This window comes from Notamacropus eugenii, chromosome 1, assembly GCF_028372415.1.
Source record: "Notamacropus eugenii isolate mMacEug1 chromosome 1, mMacEug1.pri_v2, whole genome shotgun sequence".
NCBI classification, from domain to species: domain Eukaryota; kingdom Metazoa; phylum Chordata; class Mammalia; order Diprotodontia; family Macropodidae; genus Notamacropus; species Notamacropus eugenii.
In genome coordinates, this window is record NC_092872.1 from 110,136,500 (window position 1) to 110,152,937 (window position 16,438).

At 37.0% G+C, this 16,438-nt stretch overlaps 1 long non-coding RNA gene across 1 annotated transcript; it reads right to left on the minus strand.

The window, feature by feature from the left end:
- Positions 1 to 958: 958 nt before the first annotated feature.
- Positions 959 to 15,331, minus strand: LOC140505787 (uncharacterized). The gene is made up of 3 exons (XR_011967665.1): positions 15,210 to 15,331; positions 14,962 to 15,079; positions 959 to 1,812 (listed from the first exon to the last, which is right to left on the minus strand). It is a non-coding gene; the product is annotated as an uncharacterized lncRNA (long non-coding RNA).
- Between the last annotated feature and the right edge of the window lie 1,107 nt (positions 15,332 to 16,438).

The following is a 16,438-nucleotide window of genomic DNA, read 5'->3' on the forward strand; positions in this document are numbered from 1 at the left end:
CAATTTCTTGCAGCATCCTACCTGCCACATGAAGAATGGTTGAAATAGATAGAATTGTTTATCCTGGAGAGGAAGAAAAATAGGAAGGGCATAATACTGTACTCAATTATTTTAATTGCTATTATTATCCTTGCTCTGCTTGGCTCCAAAGGGCAGACATAGGGACAACCCATCAGTGCATCAGGTATTGTGCTAAGCACTGAGAATACAAAGAAAAAGAACAAAAGAACATTATTTTCCTCAAGGACTTTAATTCTAATGAGAACAGTATAGGTAAATCAGTATGTATGATCTAAATAAAGAAATCATGTTATTGTCTGTGGTGGGGATTGAGAAAAGTCTCCTAAAGAGGTCAAGCTTGAATCTGAAAGGAAACTAGGCAAGCTGAGTCAGAGGTTGATAGGGAGACTGGTCTAGGCATAATGTTTGGCCAATGTAAAGGCATATTCTTTGGCTCATTGTGTGGGAGGAATGGAAAGTTGACAAGTATAGCTAGATGATAGGGAAGAACTACATTAAAAAGAATGGAACGATAAAAAGTCATGTTTTTTAAACAGCCTTTAAATACCAAAGAGCAAAGTTCGTATTTGATCTTAGATGTACTAAGAAAACCACTGGAGCTTATTGAATAAGTGAATGACACAGATTTGGGCTTTATGAAAAATCACTTTGGCAGAAATATGGAGGATAGACAGGAACAAGAAGAAACTTGAAACACTGGGCATAAATTTCAAAGAAGCAAATTCAGGCTTCATATATATATATATATATATATATATATATATATATATATATATATATATATATATATATATATATATATATATATATATATATATATATATATATATATATATATATATATATATATATATATATATATATATATATATATATATATATATATATATATATATATATATATATATATATATATATATAAAAAACCAAACACCTAATATTTAAGAGTATCAGTGACAGATAGATGGTGCAGTGGATAGAGAACTGGCCCTGGAGTCAGGAGGACTTGAGTTCCAATGTGATCTCAAATACTTAATGACTGTGCAAGTCACTTATCCTTGACTGCCTTCCAGAAAACAAACAGACATAAAACAATCAGAGATATCTAAAAATGTAATGGGCTGTCTCAGGACTTTCTGGACTCCCCCTCATTGGAAGTCTTTGTGCTAAAGCTGTAATACAACTTGCCAGGTATGTTGTAGGGGTCATTCCTCAAATCTGAGAAACTAGATATTCTACAACAGGGATTTTTAACCTTAGTTCACCTAAGGGGTTATGTTTCTGGGGTTAGAAGTGCTTCTGAACTTGCTCCTTTCTCATTAGACAGCCCAGGATGAGAATTGGAGAGAGAAATGGGTTGCAGGTTCCCTCCTCTGTGTGGTCTGAATCTGTGACCCAGAACTGTGTGACAAAGCTGACAGTTGACACTTGTACCTAAGAGTTTGTGGTGGGGGCTGTCTTATACGGATTTTTATTTGCACTAATATACATTCCCTTCCTGGGTGCTGAAGTGCTTCCTGGGTGCTCAGTGTTGGACACTGTCCCCATTGCTTGCAGACTTCTATCTCCCTATATGACATCTAATCCAAGCATGTGAAGATATGGTGAAATAGGAGGGCAAAAACATTTGTTCCAATGGCCACAGAGGTAGCTGAAGCAGGAGCTGTGACCATTTAAAGCTTGGTTAGGTGTAGAGCTTGGTTGGGTATCAAACACACCAAGGTCACCCATTGCATCCCAGGCCATCATCAGTCATCTTAACTCTTGTCCTAGCACTGGACTTCATGGATTCTGGAAGAGAAAGAGGGAGATTACTTTGTGCCACTTTGCCTTACTTAAACCCATTTCAAATGAAAGTCAAGAAGACATCAATCACCCAGTGATTTCATAGTTTCTTTTCATACATTCAAGGACAGCAACATCACCCTGTGGACACTTGACCTGAGTTTGGTCTGTTGCATTTTCTAGATTTGTTTGGAGGAGCTTTGTGTGGAGCTTGCTGTACTGTTTTCTTGCAATCCACAGTTTTGCTGCTGGTATACAAACACACACACACACACACACACCACACACACACACATTAATGAGTTCCATGTCAGTACATATATATTTCTTTAAGCCTCTCCAAAAATTTCATGTTGATTTTTTTCCATATTGAATCATTAAATTTCATTACTTAAAATACATCTTTGATAGCAATTGCTTCTGGTCTATACCTCCATATACCACTTATCTCCCCACCCCCACCCCTTTACATACATGGAACCACAGTGAAAAGGTGGATGGGGATGGAGGGTTTGAGGAAGGGAAAGAACAGCACCTAACTCAGAACCAGCTTGCTGGAATATCACATCCCAGATTTTGCTGGTAAATGACCAGGAAATAAAGATCTTCCATATAGGAATCAGCATGAATTATCATAAATTATCATCACCCACTCACAACAAGCCAGGGTGAACATTGCTGTGGAGATTCCTTTTCATTCATACTTTGTGAACCTGAGATCAAGTTCTTGGTACAGTAGGGTGGTAGGGGACTGATGAGGTGAAACATACAAGAGAGTGGTGGAAATTGAGAATACAGATTCCTCTAAACACACACACACACACACACACACACACACACACACACACACACACACACACACACACTCCACACTCCAGAAGCAATTCCTAATAAAATTTTGAGTTAATACGAAAAGATCAATTGGGAGCTGATATTTCAGAAACCTCACTAAGTCTACTATGTAAATGGTTTGTTATTTTGGGTCACATGAAGTTGGGAAGAAGGTTAAACTGTCCAAATAAGACAGTGCAAGTAAAAGACAATTATGTTAGGATTTTTTATCCAGAAAGTATTTATTCTTTTAGAACCTCTACCAAGATGAACTTGGAGCATGAGCAGTGAAAGAAATGTTGGGAGCCTCAGGACCCAGGACCTTTTACACAAATGGAAATGAAGAGAACTGGAACAGTTTGATATTGGAGCACCATCTAGAGGCTTACATAGAGATTACATGCAGCAGCATTTCTAGTTTCACTGTCTTCCCAGGAAATACATGAAACATAGTTTGTCCCTACATGTGAACATATGTCCTCTGTCTGCTCTTTATATACTTGCCTGTCATCCTCTTCATTCCAACGTAAATAAGTTGTTCATGTGGAAAGTAACATTCCCAAATTACATAGAATTAGAACAAATTCATCTAAATAATGGCAGATCAGTCTCTTGATGAAAAGGGTGAGAAGTTGTCTTGTAAGGTTGCCTTTACAAACTAATTAGATCAAAGAACACTTTAAAAAATTGGACTTGGAATCTGAAAGACCTTCATTCCTTCAATACCTGCTACTGTGTAATATTGGATAATACATAACAAATCTCCTGAGAGCTCTATCTTAGTTTCCTCATGTGTAAAAAAATGTGATGGTCTCAAAGGTCCTTTCCAGCACTAACTATATGAATCTTATGAACTACGATTGTGTTCCACCTATGGAATCATTAAGTTCATTATCTTTAATGGAGATCATTAAGCAAAAGCTAGATGATCCCCTTGTCAAAGAGTTTATAGAGGGGATTGGGTTTAAAGCATTAAATTTTTATTTTCTATTCAACTCTTAAATTGAATGATTTTATTCTGAAACAACATCTTTGTGTAGGAGAAAAAGAAAGGAAAGTTTCCCTCTTTTTTGGAATTGCAATTAAGTTTCTCAGGGGTTTTGATAATTGGATCCCTTAAAAATTTGAGTTCATCAATTCTGTATTCATGTAACTAGTGTCTTTGGAAGAAGTTTATTTTTTCTAGAAGATAGAATAGTATAAGGATAACAAAATTCATACTTCACCTATATTTGGCACAACCCCTTCCCACTTCCACTTTTGGTTTCCCAGAGAGAGATTTCTTTAATTTTAAAAAGGACTTTGTCCCTCTTTTCCAGGTAAACATAAGAGCAGGTACAGAACAACCACAACAAAAAACTGAAGACAAGCGTTTTGGTAGAATTGCTGTATTTACAATAGCAATGTAAAATACCATAACATTCTAACCTATTTCAGTGGAAATATCTATTAATAATTCACCAGGACGTTTTTTCTATCATGTATCTATCAGGTGAGCATTAATGAAGAGAGTTCTAAGGGGAAGACATTCACAGACTAAGGAATAAAGGAAGGAAATTATGATTATGATTATTTTACATTAGAAATTGATAGTGGGAATTACTAATTTCTACCCTAGGACAATGATAGCTGGGGCAGTGATGACTTACCTGAGTTTCTTTCATCTGTTTGTAATTACATTCAATATAACTTTGCAGTTACCATGGAAACTAGAAGTCTATAGGGTCTGTTTCTGGCTGACTGCATAGAAATTTATGTGCAAAAATCTTCTCCACTCTAAAATGAAGATAGATTCTGTGTTTTATTAATTTGTATTTTTACTGCATGTTGGATTTTTTTAAAGAAACTTTATAAAGATGGGGAAAATTAGAATTTCTCTAAAGAAACAATTTCTTTTGAAAGTCCGACCTAAGAGACTCCAGAGATGGCTGGCTTATTAGTGTGAAAAGCAAGCAGAATACTTGGCATACCCCAGATTTTACATAGGTTCTAACGCTAATTTCTAATTTGAATTTAGTCAAAGCACTGACCATTTACAGCTTAGTTTCCTCAGCAGTACATTAATTGCTTCTCTCACATGAAGGTTGGAAGATTGAAAATATTTTAGAAAGAGAAAAAACAATGAAATGTTTTCCATTTTTGGAGAGCTTTCAGTTCATGTTAATTTCTCATTTCACATCAAAATATCAACTCAGGGGAGAAATTATTTTAGTTACCTCTCTCAGTTCATTCACACACGGTCAATATTTCATCCAACATTATAAACAGCCAAGTAGCTGAAATTCTGGATTTTTGTTCATCTTTGTTATCAGTCCTGAAATGCTTTGCCTAGAGTATTTCAAAACATGGCTCTTTACTACCTTTTCAGTCTTCTTATGCTTTACTTCCTTCTATGTATGCTATGAACCATCTAGATGTTCCTTCTTGCTTTCCTTCACACTCAATTCTCCATTTCTCAGCTTCACTCACAAGAGAACAGCCTCCCTCATCACTGTTGCCATAAGGCTTCCCTGACTTCCTTCAGGATTCAGCTCAAAATTCCATCTTCTACAGTATGTTTGTTTCCAACTTGTGCTTTTCTTCTTAGGTTACCTTCCATCTAATCTGTGTATATCTTGTATGTAAATAGTTACTTGAATGTTGTCTCCCTTAGAATTATGAGATCTTTCAGAGCAGTAACTACACTTTTTTGCCTTTCATTTTATCCTGCCATCTGGTAGAATGCATGATATAGGCTTAGATGAATGTTTATTGACTCACTACCTGTAGTAGAAGTTTAGTAAATTTCTACTCAATGGAATTAGATCAATCAAGTGATATCAGAGTATTTAAGATATTCTCAATGAGGCAATACAATTGGAAAATTAGAAAGGCATCACATGGATGGTGTTTGAATCTTTTCTTATATGCCATAAAAGATTCTGTAGGTAAAGGTGAAAGGGTGGTATACATTCTAGGTATAGGGGATAGCCAGTGAAAAGGGATAGAGATTGTAGATGAAATACTGTGATTGAGTAATAGAGAACAGTCCAATTAACATGACAGTTACATGGATAATGGGATTAATGAATAATGAACCTGGAAAGACAGGTTGGCACCAAGTTATGAAGGGCACCAAAAAGCCAAATAGAGGAATTTATACTGTTATCCTACTTGAGAGTCACTGAAGTGTAGTGTATGAAGGTATGCTATAGATCTACATTAAAGGATACTGATTTTGGTAGCTATGTGGAAAATTGTTTCAAGAAAGAAGTATGAAGGAAGGAAGAACTCATTGTAATTGTTCAGATGATAGATAGCAAGAGCATGAGCTAAGATGGTGGCTATATAAGTAGAGAGAAAGGGTCAGATGTGAGATATATTGTGAAAGGAGAATGCCAAAAATTGACAACTGATTAGGCATTTGGGGTGAGGGAGATGGAAGAGCTGTGGATAATACTAAGAATTTGAAGTTGGGAAACTGGAAAAATGGACGAATTTTTGACAAAATTAGGGGCATCAGTAGAGAGAAAATTTTTTGTTGCGGGGGTGCCAGGCCTAGAGGCCTGAGGGCTACCTGAGTCTTACCTTACCTCTATCGGAGGTCTTTGGCTGGCCAAACTGGATGCTCGTATGAGAGAAAGGACGTTCCAGAGTCGAACAAGGGTTGAGCTTTATTTCAGGGTCTAGTTACAAGTGCAGGGGAATTCTTCCTTAGGAGGGAGTGAAGAATCTCCCAAGGAGGCAAAGATCTTACAATAAGAGATTGGAAGTAGAAGTGTAAGTGGGGAGAGAGGGGGAGGGAAGAGCGGAGAGAGGAAAAGCGGAGCCTTCTGTCCTGTCCGCTCTGCGCCCCTCCGCCCAAGAGAGCTTTCAGGCTTTCCTGATCCTACTTAAGCTCTCCAGCCGTATAGTTTGCATCTGAATACCGTGCTGTTAGATAACAATAGTGTGCCCAGATCCTGGACAATCTCGAGGGCGGGGAGAGCTCTCTCCCATCACGTTTCTCACAGGAAGAGGCGGAAATACACGAGATAGCTCGGTTCACCTCGATTCCCAGTCGTTTTCCTGGGGGGCCTCGTGAGAACTCTAAGATTTAGAAGTTCCCACCTTTACCTCCCCGAGACTGTCCACATGGAATTGAGCTTCCATCCCCAGCATGGGGGGAGGGAAAATAATTCTGTTTGGAACTCGATATCTCAAAGACAGGCAGTTTGAAATTTCTGATAGACAACTGATGCAGGACTTGAAAGAGGTTAGAGGAGACATACTTAGGGTAGACATATAAAACTGTAAGTATTCTAATGTAAAAAAAGAAAGAGAAAGGATAGGCACATATGGCAATTAAGAAATGGTCATTAACTTTGGAGAGAAGGATTTCAGTTGAGTCTTAAGTTTAAAAGCTAGTTTACAAAGAGGTGTAAAGGGAGAAGTCAAGAATTTGAAGCAGTAAGCTTTTTACGTGTTTGGCTATAAAAGGAGGGAGAGATATCAAATGATACTTTGAGAGGATTGTAGAATCTAGTAAAGGGTCTTTTCTTTGGTTCTTTTTAGAATATATGAGACAAGCATTTGTAAAAGCAGCTGAGAAGAAACTAGTAAATTAAATGCTAAGACATTGAATAATAGAGAGAAGCAGTGATTGTAGGGCTAATCTGTTGAAGTAGATGAGAAAGAATGATATTAAAAGCATATGTAGAATATATTGCATATCATTAGTTATGTATATATCAAATATGTGTGTATACATATATGCATATATATGTCTTTTTCAATGTACATATGTGTGTATATATAGGACTCTCCAAAGTCTTAGAGCAATTTTAAACTTTAACAGCTTAACACTGTTCTATTAATTTGGAACAAACTGAATGTGTGTGTGTGTATGAGCATGAGAGACAGAGAGAGAAAGTATTGAGAGGAGAAGCAGAGGAATAACACCGTCCACCAAACAGTAAAAGGTTAGCAAAAAAAGTTACAGAAATATCATATATATATATATATATATATATATATATATATATATATATATATATACATGCATATACATATATATGTGTATGTGTGTGTGTGTGTGTGTGTGTGTGTGTGTGTGTGTGTGTGTACAAAAGTACTGTGAATGGATGGAGTTTATATTCAGAATATAAATTTTATATTAGGAAAACTGTGAGAACAACTAATCATATAAGTATTCAAAACACAAAATGCTTATATTAATAGATATATAAAAAGAATTTAACAAAATAAAACACCAATTGGCATGCTTTTAAAGTGAGAAGAACAAGAATAGAAGACCTTTCCTTAATCATATGTGTGTGTATGTACATAAACCAAGAAGAGCTAGTATTTTTTTTTAGATTTTCTCTCTTCATATTCAGCTCACTCTGTCTACCCTCTGCCCTCTGTCTGCCCTTTGTCTACACACACACACACACACACACACACACACACACACACACACCCCTACACATACACATATGTAATATACACATACACTCATACATGTATGTATTCCTTCTAACTACCCTAATACTGAAAAAGGTCTCATGAGTTACAAATACCATCTTTTTATGTAGGAATGTAAACAGTTCAACTTTAATGAGTCCCTTATGACTTCTTTTTCCTGTTTACCTTTTCATGTTTCTCTTCATTCTTGTATTTGAAAGTCAAATTTCAATCCAGCTCTGGTCTTTTTTAACAAAGAATGCTTGGAAATCCTCTATTTCAGAGAAATTTCATTTTTCCCACTAATGTATTATACTCAGTTTTGCTTTGTGGGTGATTCTTTGTTTTAATCCTAGCTCCTTTGACCTCTGGAATATAATATTCCAAGCCTTCCAATCCCTTCATGTACAAGCTGCTAGATGTTTTGTTATCCTAACTGTATTTCCACAATACTTTGCTTGTTTATTTAGTCTGCTTGTAATATTTTCTCCTTGACCTGGGAACTCTGGAATTTGACTACAATATTGCTAGAAGTTTTCCTTTTGGGATCTCTTTCAGGAGGTGATAGGTGAATTCTTTCCATTTCTATTTTATCTCTGGTTCTAGAATATCAGGGCAGTTTTCCTTGATCATTTCTTGGAAGATGATGTCTAGGCTCTTTTTAAAAATGGTTTTCAGGCAGACCAATAATTTTTAAATTGTCTCCTCTGGTTCTATTTTTCAGGTTGTTTGTTGTTCCACTGAGACATTTCACACTGTCTTCTATTTTTTCATTCTTTTGGTTTTGTTTTATAATTTCTTGATTTCTCATAATGTAATCAGCTTCCATTTACTCCCCTCCAATTTTGAATGAATCATTTTCTTCAGTGAGTTTTTAGACTTCCTTTTCCATTTGATCAATTCTGCTTTTTAAGACATTCTTCCCCTCGTTGGCTCTTTGCACCTCTTTTGGTATTTGTGTTAGTCTATTTTTTAAGATGTTATTTTCTTCAGCATTTTGGGGCCTCCTTTAACAAGCTGTTGACTCTTTTTCATGATTTTTCTCTTCTCAATTTACCTCTACTTCTCTTACTTGATTTCAAATTCCTTTGTGAACTCTTCCATAGCCTGAGAAAATTTCATATTTTTTTTTTTAAAGTCTTTGGATATAGGAGCCTTGTCCTTGCTGTCTTCCTCCACTTGCATACTCTCATCTTCTAGTTATATGCTTTGATCTTCCTCATCCGAAATTATGGAAGAAAATAGCTTTTCACAAGAAAGTAACCTTCTATACTCTTATTTTATCCCCACTTTTGGACATTTTCATAGCCAATTACTTGATTTTTGAGTTCTTTCTTAAGGGAGAGTGTACTACCCCAAGTTTCAGAGGTTTTGCGTAACTGTTTTCAGAGGTATCTCTGGGAATCTGTAAGTTCTCAGTTCCTCCAAGTGGTATAGTAAAGGGAGAGGTGTTTACTCCTCTGTGTAAAGACTGGTCTGTGCTCTTGTCTGTGAGAAACTGTAAGCACTCTTTTCTGCCCTGGAACTTTGAGTAGGATCCCCCTCTCCACAGCTGCTACCAGCTCTGCCACACCAGTGTTCCTCCTCAACCCAGGAGCAACAACAACTCAGGACTGAGACCCAGATCACCCATTTGATTCCCTCACCATCTGTTGGCTGTGAGCTGAAAAATCAGCTACTGCTGTGCCTGGGCCTGGGACCAGACAACGCTCCTCTCTCACCCACATGAGAGAGCTTTTTTTATGGATCCTTTAAGCTGTCTTTGGTGTTTGTGGGTTGAGAAATCTGGAAAGTGCAGCAGTTGTCTGTGATTCAGTTCCATAAAGCCTGCTCCAGTCCTCTCTGTGCTGGTGCAGCTTACACTGGACTGGGCTCTACTCTGAGCCCAGTGCAATAGACCCTTCCTGTCAGTCTTCCAGATTGTCTTGGGGTGGAAATCTGTTTTACTCTGTCATCTTGTGGCTTCTGCTGCTCTAGAATTTGTTCAATCATTTTTTACACGTATTTTGAGGGGTTTTGGAGGGGAGAGCTCCAGCAGGTTCCTGCTTCTATTCTGCCATCTTCAGAGCTAGTATTATTTCTTAAGTAAAAAAAAAATGGTATAAACTTCTTTAGAAAGATTAGAGATGAAGCGGTACCCCTCTATATATTTATTGTTATTATTTGACATATATTAGGATTCTTATCCCATGAAATCATGAAGAGCTGGCCATGACTTAATAACTCAGCAACAAGAACAGCAATGACATTGTACTTAAAGCAATAAGGGAAACAAACAAGGAAATATGCATAAGCAAAATGTAGAGAGTCAGCAAAATGATTTTTGTTTGTGTTTACTTATAACAAATTTGATTGCACAAAAGTAATCAAAGAAATTATTAGCTTCAGTAAAACAGCAGGATAAAAATAAATGCTTAACACATCAATTATTTCTGTAATCACATAAAAATGAGAAGGAAGAAATAGGAAGAATAGTTTCATGTGAAAAAATAAAATTCAACACCTTCTAGGGCACTTATGGAACTTATGTCATTTTAATGCGAAGCAACTTTTAAAGTGTAAATGCGGGGGTGAATCAGTCACCTTCACTGCAGTTGAAATAAGCAACAAGATTTTATACCCTGTTTTCATGATGTCAGAGAATCTATACTGAAAAAAATAAATCAAGGGTATCAAACTATGTATGAAAATGATTGTTAATCAATTTGGAAAGGACTATATTGCTTCTAGCCATTGGATGAAATGAAATGACCCTATATAGGAAATACATTAGGATACACTTAAGAGATTTGATTACACTTTTGTGAGTTTTGAATAAAGAGGAAAGACTTAAAGACCCAAGCAGTCCAATGATAATCCAGAAAAGAGCACTTCTATCCAAGTTCCTTAGAAGGAACTGCTTGGGTAAAGAGGAAGAGAAGAACTTCCTTCTCCCTGCCCAGAGAAAAGAATTTGTGAATTGCTTTTCTTAAATTTATTTTCAGTTTTCAACATTCACTTCCACAAAATTTTAAATTTCAAATTATCTCCCCATCTCTCCCCTCCCCCCACTCCAGGACACTATCCAATCTGTCCTCCATTCTATCCCTCCCCCTTCTCTTATCCCCTACCTTCTATTTTCCTGTAAGGCAAGACATATTTCTTTAACCCATTGCCTATTTATCTTATTTCCTAGTTGCATGTAAAGACAATTTTTAACATTCATTTTTAAAGCTTTGAGTTCCACACTCTCTCCTCTGCCTCCTCCCCACTATAAGTTATACACAGGAAGTCATGCAAAACACTTCCATAACAGTCATGTTGTGAAAAACTAACTATATTTCCCTCTATCCTGTCCCTTCCTCCATTCATTCTATTCTCTCCTTTGACTTCTTTCTCCACGAAAGTGTTTGCTCCCGATTACTCCTTCCCCCAATCTGCTGTCTCTTCTATTATCTCCCTTCTCTTATCCCCTTTCTTCCTGTTTTTTGCAGAGTAAGATAAATTTCCATATCCAACTGAGTGTGTAATCCTATGAAAGGAAGGGTCACTTATTGCCTCTCATCTTCCTCTCCATTGTAAAAGCTCTTTCTTGCCTCCTTTATGTTAAATGATTTACTATATTCTACCTCTCTCTTTCTCTTTTTCTTAGTACATTCCTCTCAACATTTAATTTTCTTTTGTAGATTTCATCCCTTCATATTCAGTTCACTCTGTGCCCTCTGTCTTTGTTTCTCTTTGTCTCTCTCTCTGTCTTTAAATACACACACACACACACACACACACACATTTTCTCCAACTATCCCAATACTGATAAAGGTCTAGTGAGCTACAAATATCATCTTTCCATGTAGAAGTGCTAACATAAGTCCCTTATGGTTTCTCTTTCCTGTTTTACTTTTCACCTTTCTCTTGATTCTTGTATTTGAAAGTCAAATTTTCTATTCAGCTCTGGTGTTTTCAACAGCAATGCTTGCAAGTCCTCTATTTCACTGAATTTCCTTTTTTCCCTTGAAATATTATACTTAATTTTGCTGGGTAGATGATTCTTGGTTTTAATCCTATCTCCTTTGACTTCTGGAATATCATATTTCAAGCCCACTGATCCCTTGTGTAGAACCTGCTAAATCTTGTGTTATTCTGATTGTGTTTCCACAGTGTTTAAATTGTTTCTTTCTGGCTGCTTGTAGTATTTTCTCCTTGACCTGGGAGCTCTGGAATTTGACTTCAGTATTCCTAGGAGTTTTCCATTTGGAATCTCTTTCAGCAGGTGATCAGTGGATTCTTTTTTTCCTATTTTGCCCCCTGGCTCTAAAATATCTGGGCAGTTTTCCTTGATAATTTCTCAAAAGATGATATCTAAGCTTTTTTTCTGATCATGGTTTTCAGGTAGTCCAATAGTTTTAAAATTATCTCTTCTGGATCCATTTTCTAGTTCAGTTGTTTCTCCAATGATATACTTCACTTTTTATTCTATTGGTTTTTTTTTTTTGGTTTTGTTTTATGATTTCTTGATTTGTCATAGTCATTAACTTCTATTTGCTCCATTTTAATTTTTAAGGAATTATTTCCTTCAATGAGCTTTTAGATCTCTTCTTCCAATTGGCCCATTCTTCTTTTTAAGTATTCTTCTCCTCATTGACTTTTTGGACCTTTTTGACAGTTGGGTTAGTCTAATTTTAAAGGTGTTACTTTCTTCAGCATTTTTTGGGGGGCAGTTTCCTTTAGCAAGCTGTTGACTTGTTTTTCATGATTTTCTTGCATCACTGTCATTTCTCTTCCCAATTTTTCCTCTGCTTTTCTTACCCGATTTTCAAAATCTTTTTTGAGTTCTTCCATGGCCTGAGACCAATTCCTTTTTTTCTTGCAGACTTTGAGTGCAGGAGCTTTGGTTTTGTTGTCTTCTTATGGTTATATATTTTGATCTTGCTCATCACCATGACTTAAGAAAATACTTCTTCACTGATAAAGTAAGAATCTATAGTCTGTTTCTTTTTTCCCATTTGCTCATTTTCCCAGGCAATTATTTGACTTTTGAGCTCTTTGTTAGGTGGAGGACTCCAGAATTAGCTTCTATTTCAGTAGTGCCTGCTGCGCCCCAGGGGCTGGGGCTGTTGCTAATCCACACACCCCTCTCAGACTGATGAGAGACCCTTCCCGCTGACCTTAGAAGTTGTGCCTGGCTTTTGTAAGCTGAGAAGTCTGAAACTGCAGCTGCCATCAGAAGTTCAGTCCTCTAACACCTGTTCCAGTTCCTTCCACATTGGTATAGCCCACTCTGAACTGCACTCTACTCACCACCTGGCATGACAGACTCGACCCATCAATCTTCCATATTGCCTTGGGCCAGAAATCTGCTTCAGTCCTTCATCCTGTGTCTCCTACTGCACCAGAAATTGTTCAGAAAGTTTTTGAGGCATGTGGAGGTGGGAAGCTCTAGAAGATCCTTGCTTCTACTCTACCATCTTGACTCCATTCCCTCTAGAACTTGTGATTTTGAATAACCTACCTAAAAAATTTAGATCTTTTCATTAGTGTCCTAGAATTCTCCCAGGAATAACAATGATTGTCTATAGTGTCTGCTTTGGGACTCAAGGACAATCTCAGACCCACTGAAAAAAAGCATCTTAAGAATTGTTCAAGAATTGTAGAAGAAATCTAGACCATAATTATTGGGAACTTCATAAGTATCCTGTAATGGAAGAAAAAAGACTTTAAGCATAAGAATTTCTAAGATTTGTGTTACTTTTCTCCCCTTAGCTACATGAGCTCTATAATCTTGAGCCTATTTCCCCCCATGACTCTATATGTACTTACAGGAGACAATTTCACAGCTTTTGGCAGTGGATGAGAAGGATTATTTGTATTAACTATTCTTACTGTATCATCTTCTTAAATGTCCTAGCTAAAAGGTAATTGCCTGGTTGACTGATGTTACTGAATAATCAATGAGAAAAAAGGAGTGGCTTATGAAATTCCACACTCCCAATTCCCAAATTCTAGAACTCAGGTTTCCCTAGAATCTCAAGGGGAGGAATAGTAACTGTCTTCATTAGACCCAATCCACCAGTGTAATTGGAAGATTGGGCAAATAATTCCAGTTTGTGGTACAACATAAATAAATGTTTAAATAATTGGAGAGATATTCATATAATGGTTTGAAGTGCTTTACTATCAACTTATCTTGATGAAAATTTAGAGAATTAGCTACAATAATAACATAATTCATTTAGAGAAATATAAAGTTTATATTATCAAGGGATAGGTTGGCGAGGAGAAGGGGAAGAATTAGTAAGGCTTGGTGCTATGAAATAATAAAAAATACCACCACAAAACATTATAACTAAAAACTTATTGATGTTATGATTACTGATTTTGTGCGCCCTCTGTGCCAGGATTACTGCCATCTATATAAGAACCTAGTTATTCTTTCTCCCATTCTCTACCCTCATGCTGTTGCTTAGTCAATTTTCAGTTGCATCAACTCTTTGTTGGATTTTCCTTTTGGGAATTTTCCTGTCAAAGATACTGGAGTGATTTGGTATTTCTTTCTCCAGCTCATTTTACAGATGAGGAAACTGAGACAAATAGCCTTAAGTGATTTGTTCAGGATCACATAGCTAGTAAGTATCTGAGGTCAAATTTGAACTCAGGTCTTCCTCACTCTAGGGCTAGTATTCTGTCCACTGCTCTACCTAAACTATCCACAGTAAGTGCCTACAGGCATGTCTCCACCACCACTATTTGTTTCATTACATTGATGATTTCAGGAAGACCTACTTATGATGGGTTAGAGAATTTAAGGGTTTCTAGCCCTCCAAGCAGAGTATGGGCTCTTCTTTCTGACAGTGGTTATTATCTATGATGCAGAAACCTCCTCCTGATGATTGTCTTCTAGGACTGTGTGCCACAAAAGCTTACCTTCATCAAGAACAGGTCATGGTAGACTGCTCGGGGCCTGTCCCCGGGCCGTCACCTGGAGGCTTACCTCTCCTGGAAACCAACCGCTTTACCGGTCTTCCAACGGTTCCGGCCCCTCCTGTGGGGGAGGGGAATGACCAGAGAGTTCACTGGAGGAGGCTGCTTACTGCACTTTATTCCCTTTCCCTTTCCCTTTCCCTTTCACTTCTCCCTTTCACTTCCCATGTTCCCCGCCCCCCCATATATACCCCGCCGTAGCTCCTCCCATGTTCCACCCTGGAGGCAGAGCCAGTTCCGTAAGGGGCGTTCCCAGCACCCGAAGGCGGGTTCTCACTCCCGGGCATCTCCAGGTTCACCAGGGGGCCACGGTTCAGAGCCCGGCCCTCTACAATAGACTATTAGAATTTTCTTGGGAGGGCGAGTTCAAGTACTGATCACCTTTATTCAAGTTCTGAAAATCTCCTGAGAAAGATGATGATATAAATTAAATAGAATGAGAATTAATTGAAACAAACAAAAAGTTCTATACTTGGGTTCAGAAATGAATTTTGCAAATAGTTTCTGCATTTTCAACTGCCAGAGGATTTTTTTTTAGTTAATTGTGAGTTCAGTATGAGTCAAGAGTGTGCCATGGCTATCAAATAAGCTAATGCTATAACAACAGAACTAGAACAATAACTACTCAGTTTTTTTTTCCTGTTCATACCATATTTGCAGATCTATATTCAGTTAAATATAACATATTTTAGGGAAGATATAGATGAACTGGAGCGTGTCAAAAAAAGACTGACTTTGATGGTGAGGGGAACATGCAATTCTGTGTCAAATGAGTTAAGATGTATAAAGTGTTTTACAAACTTTACAGCATTATAAATATCTCATCCATCATCTATCATCATCAGCATCATCATCATCATCATCATCATCATCAGTGGGGTATGTAGCATATAGAAGACACTACTTAGGGTAGACATGGGAGTATTCTCCCAATATATAAATAGCTGCTTGCATCACAGGGATTAGACTTGTTTTACTTAGAACCAGAGAATGAAAACAATGGAGAAGAGGCACCTTGTAGAGTCGGAGATATAGAATCCATTTAACAAAATTTCCAATTCTTAGATAGGTGGATCAGGTCATAATTCCACCAGCAAAGCATTAGTTTTACAATTTTTCTATATCTTCTCCAACATTTATCAGTTTCCTGTGTTGTGATGTTATCCAATCTGGCAGATGTGAGCTGTATCTCATAGTAACTGTAATTTGTATTTCTCTATTCAATAGTGATTTAAAGCATCTTTTCTATGACTATAGATAGCTTTGGTTTCTTATTCTGAAAACTCTCTGTTCATATCCTTTGATGTTCAAATCATTTTATAGCCTTCAACAATTAGGGAATGGCACTATGTATGTATACATATAACGTATATATGTATACATATATATTTGTTTTAGTTCTTTATATGTTTGAGAAATG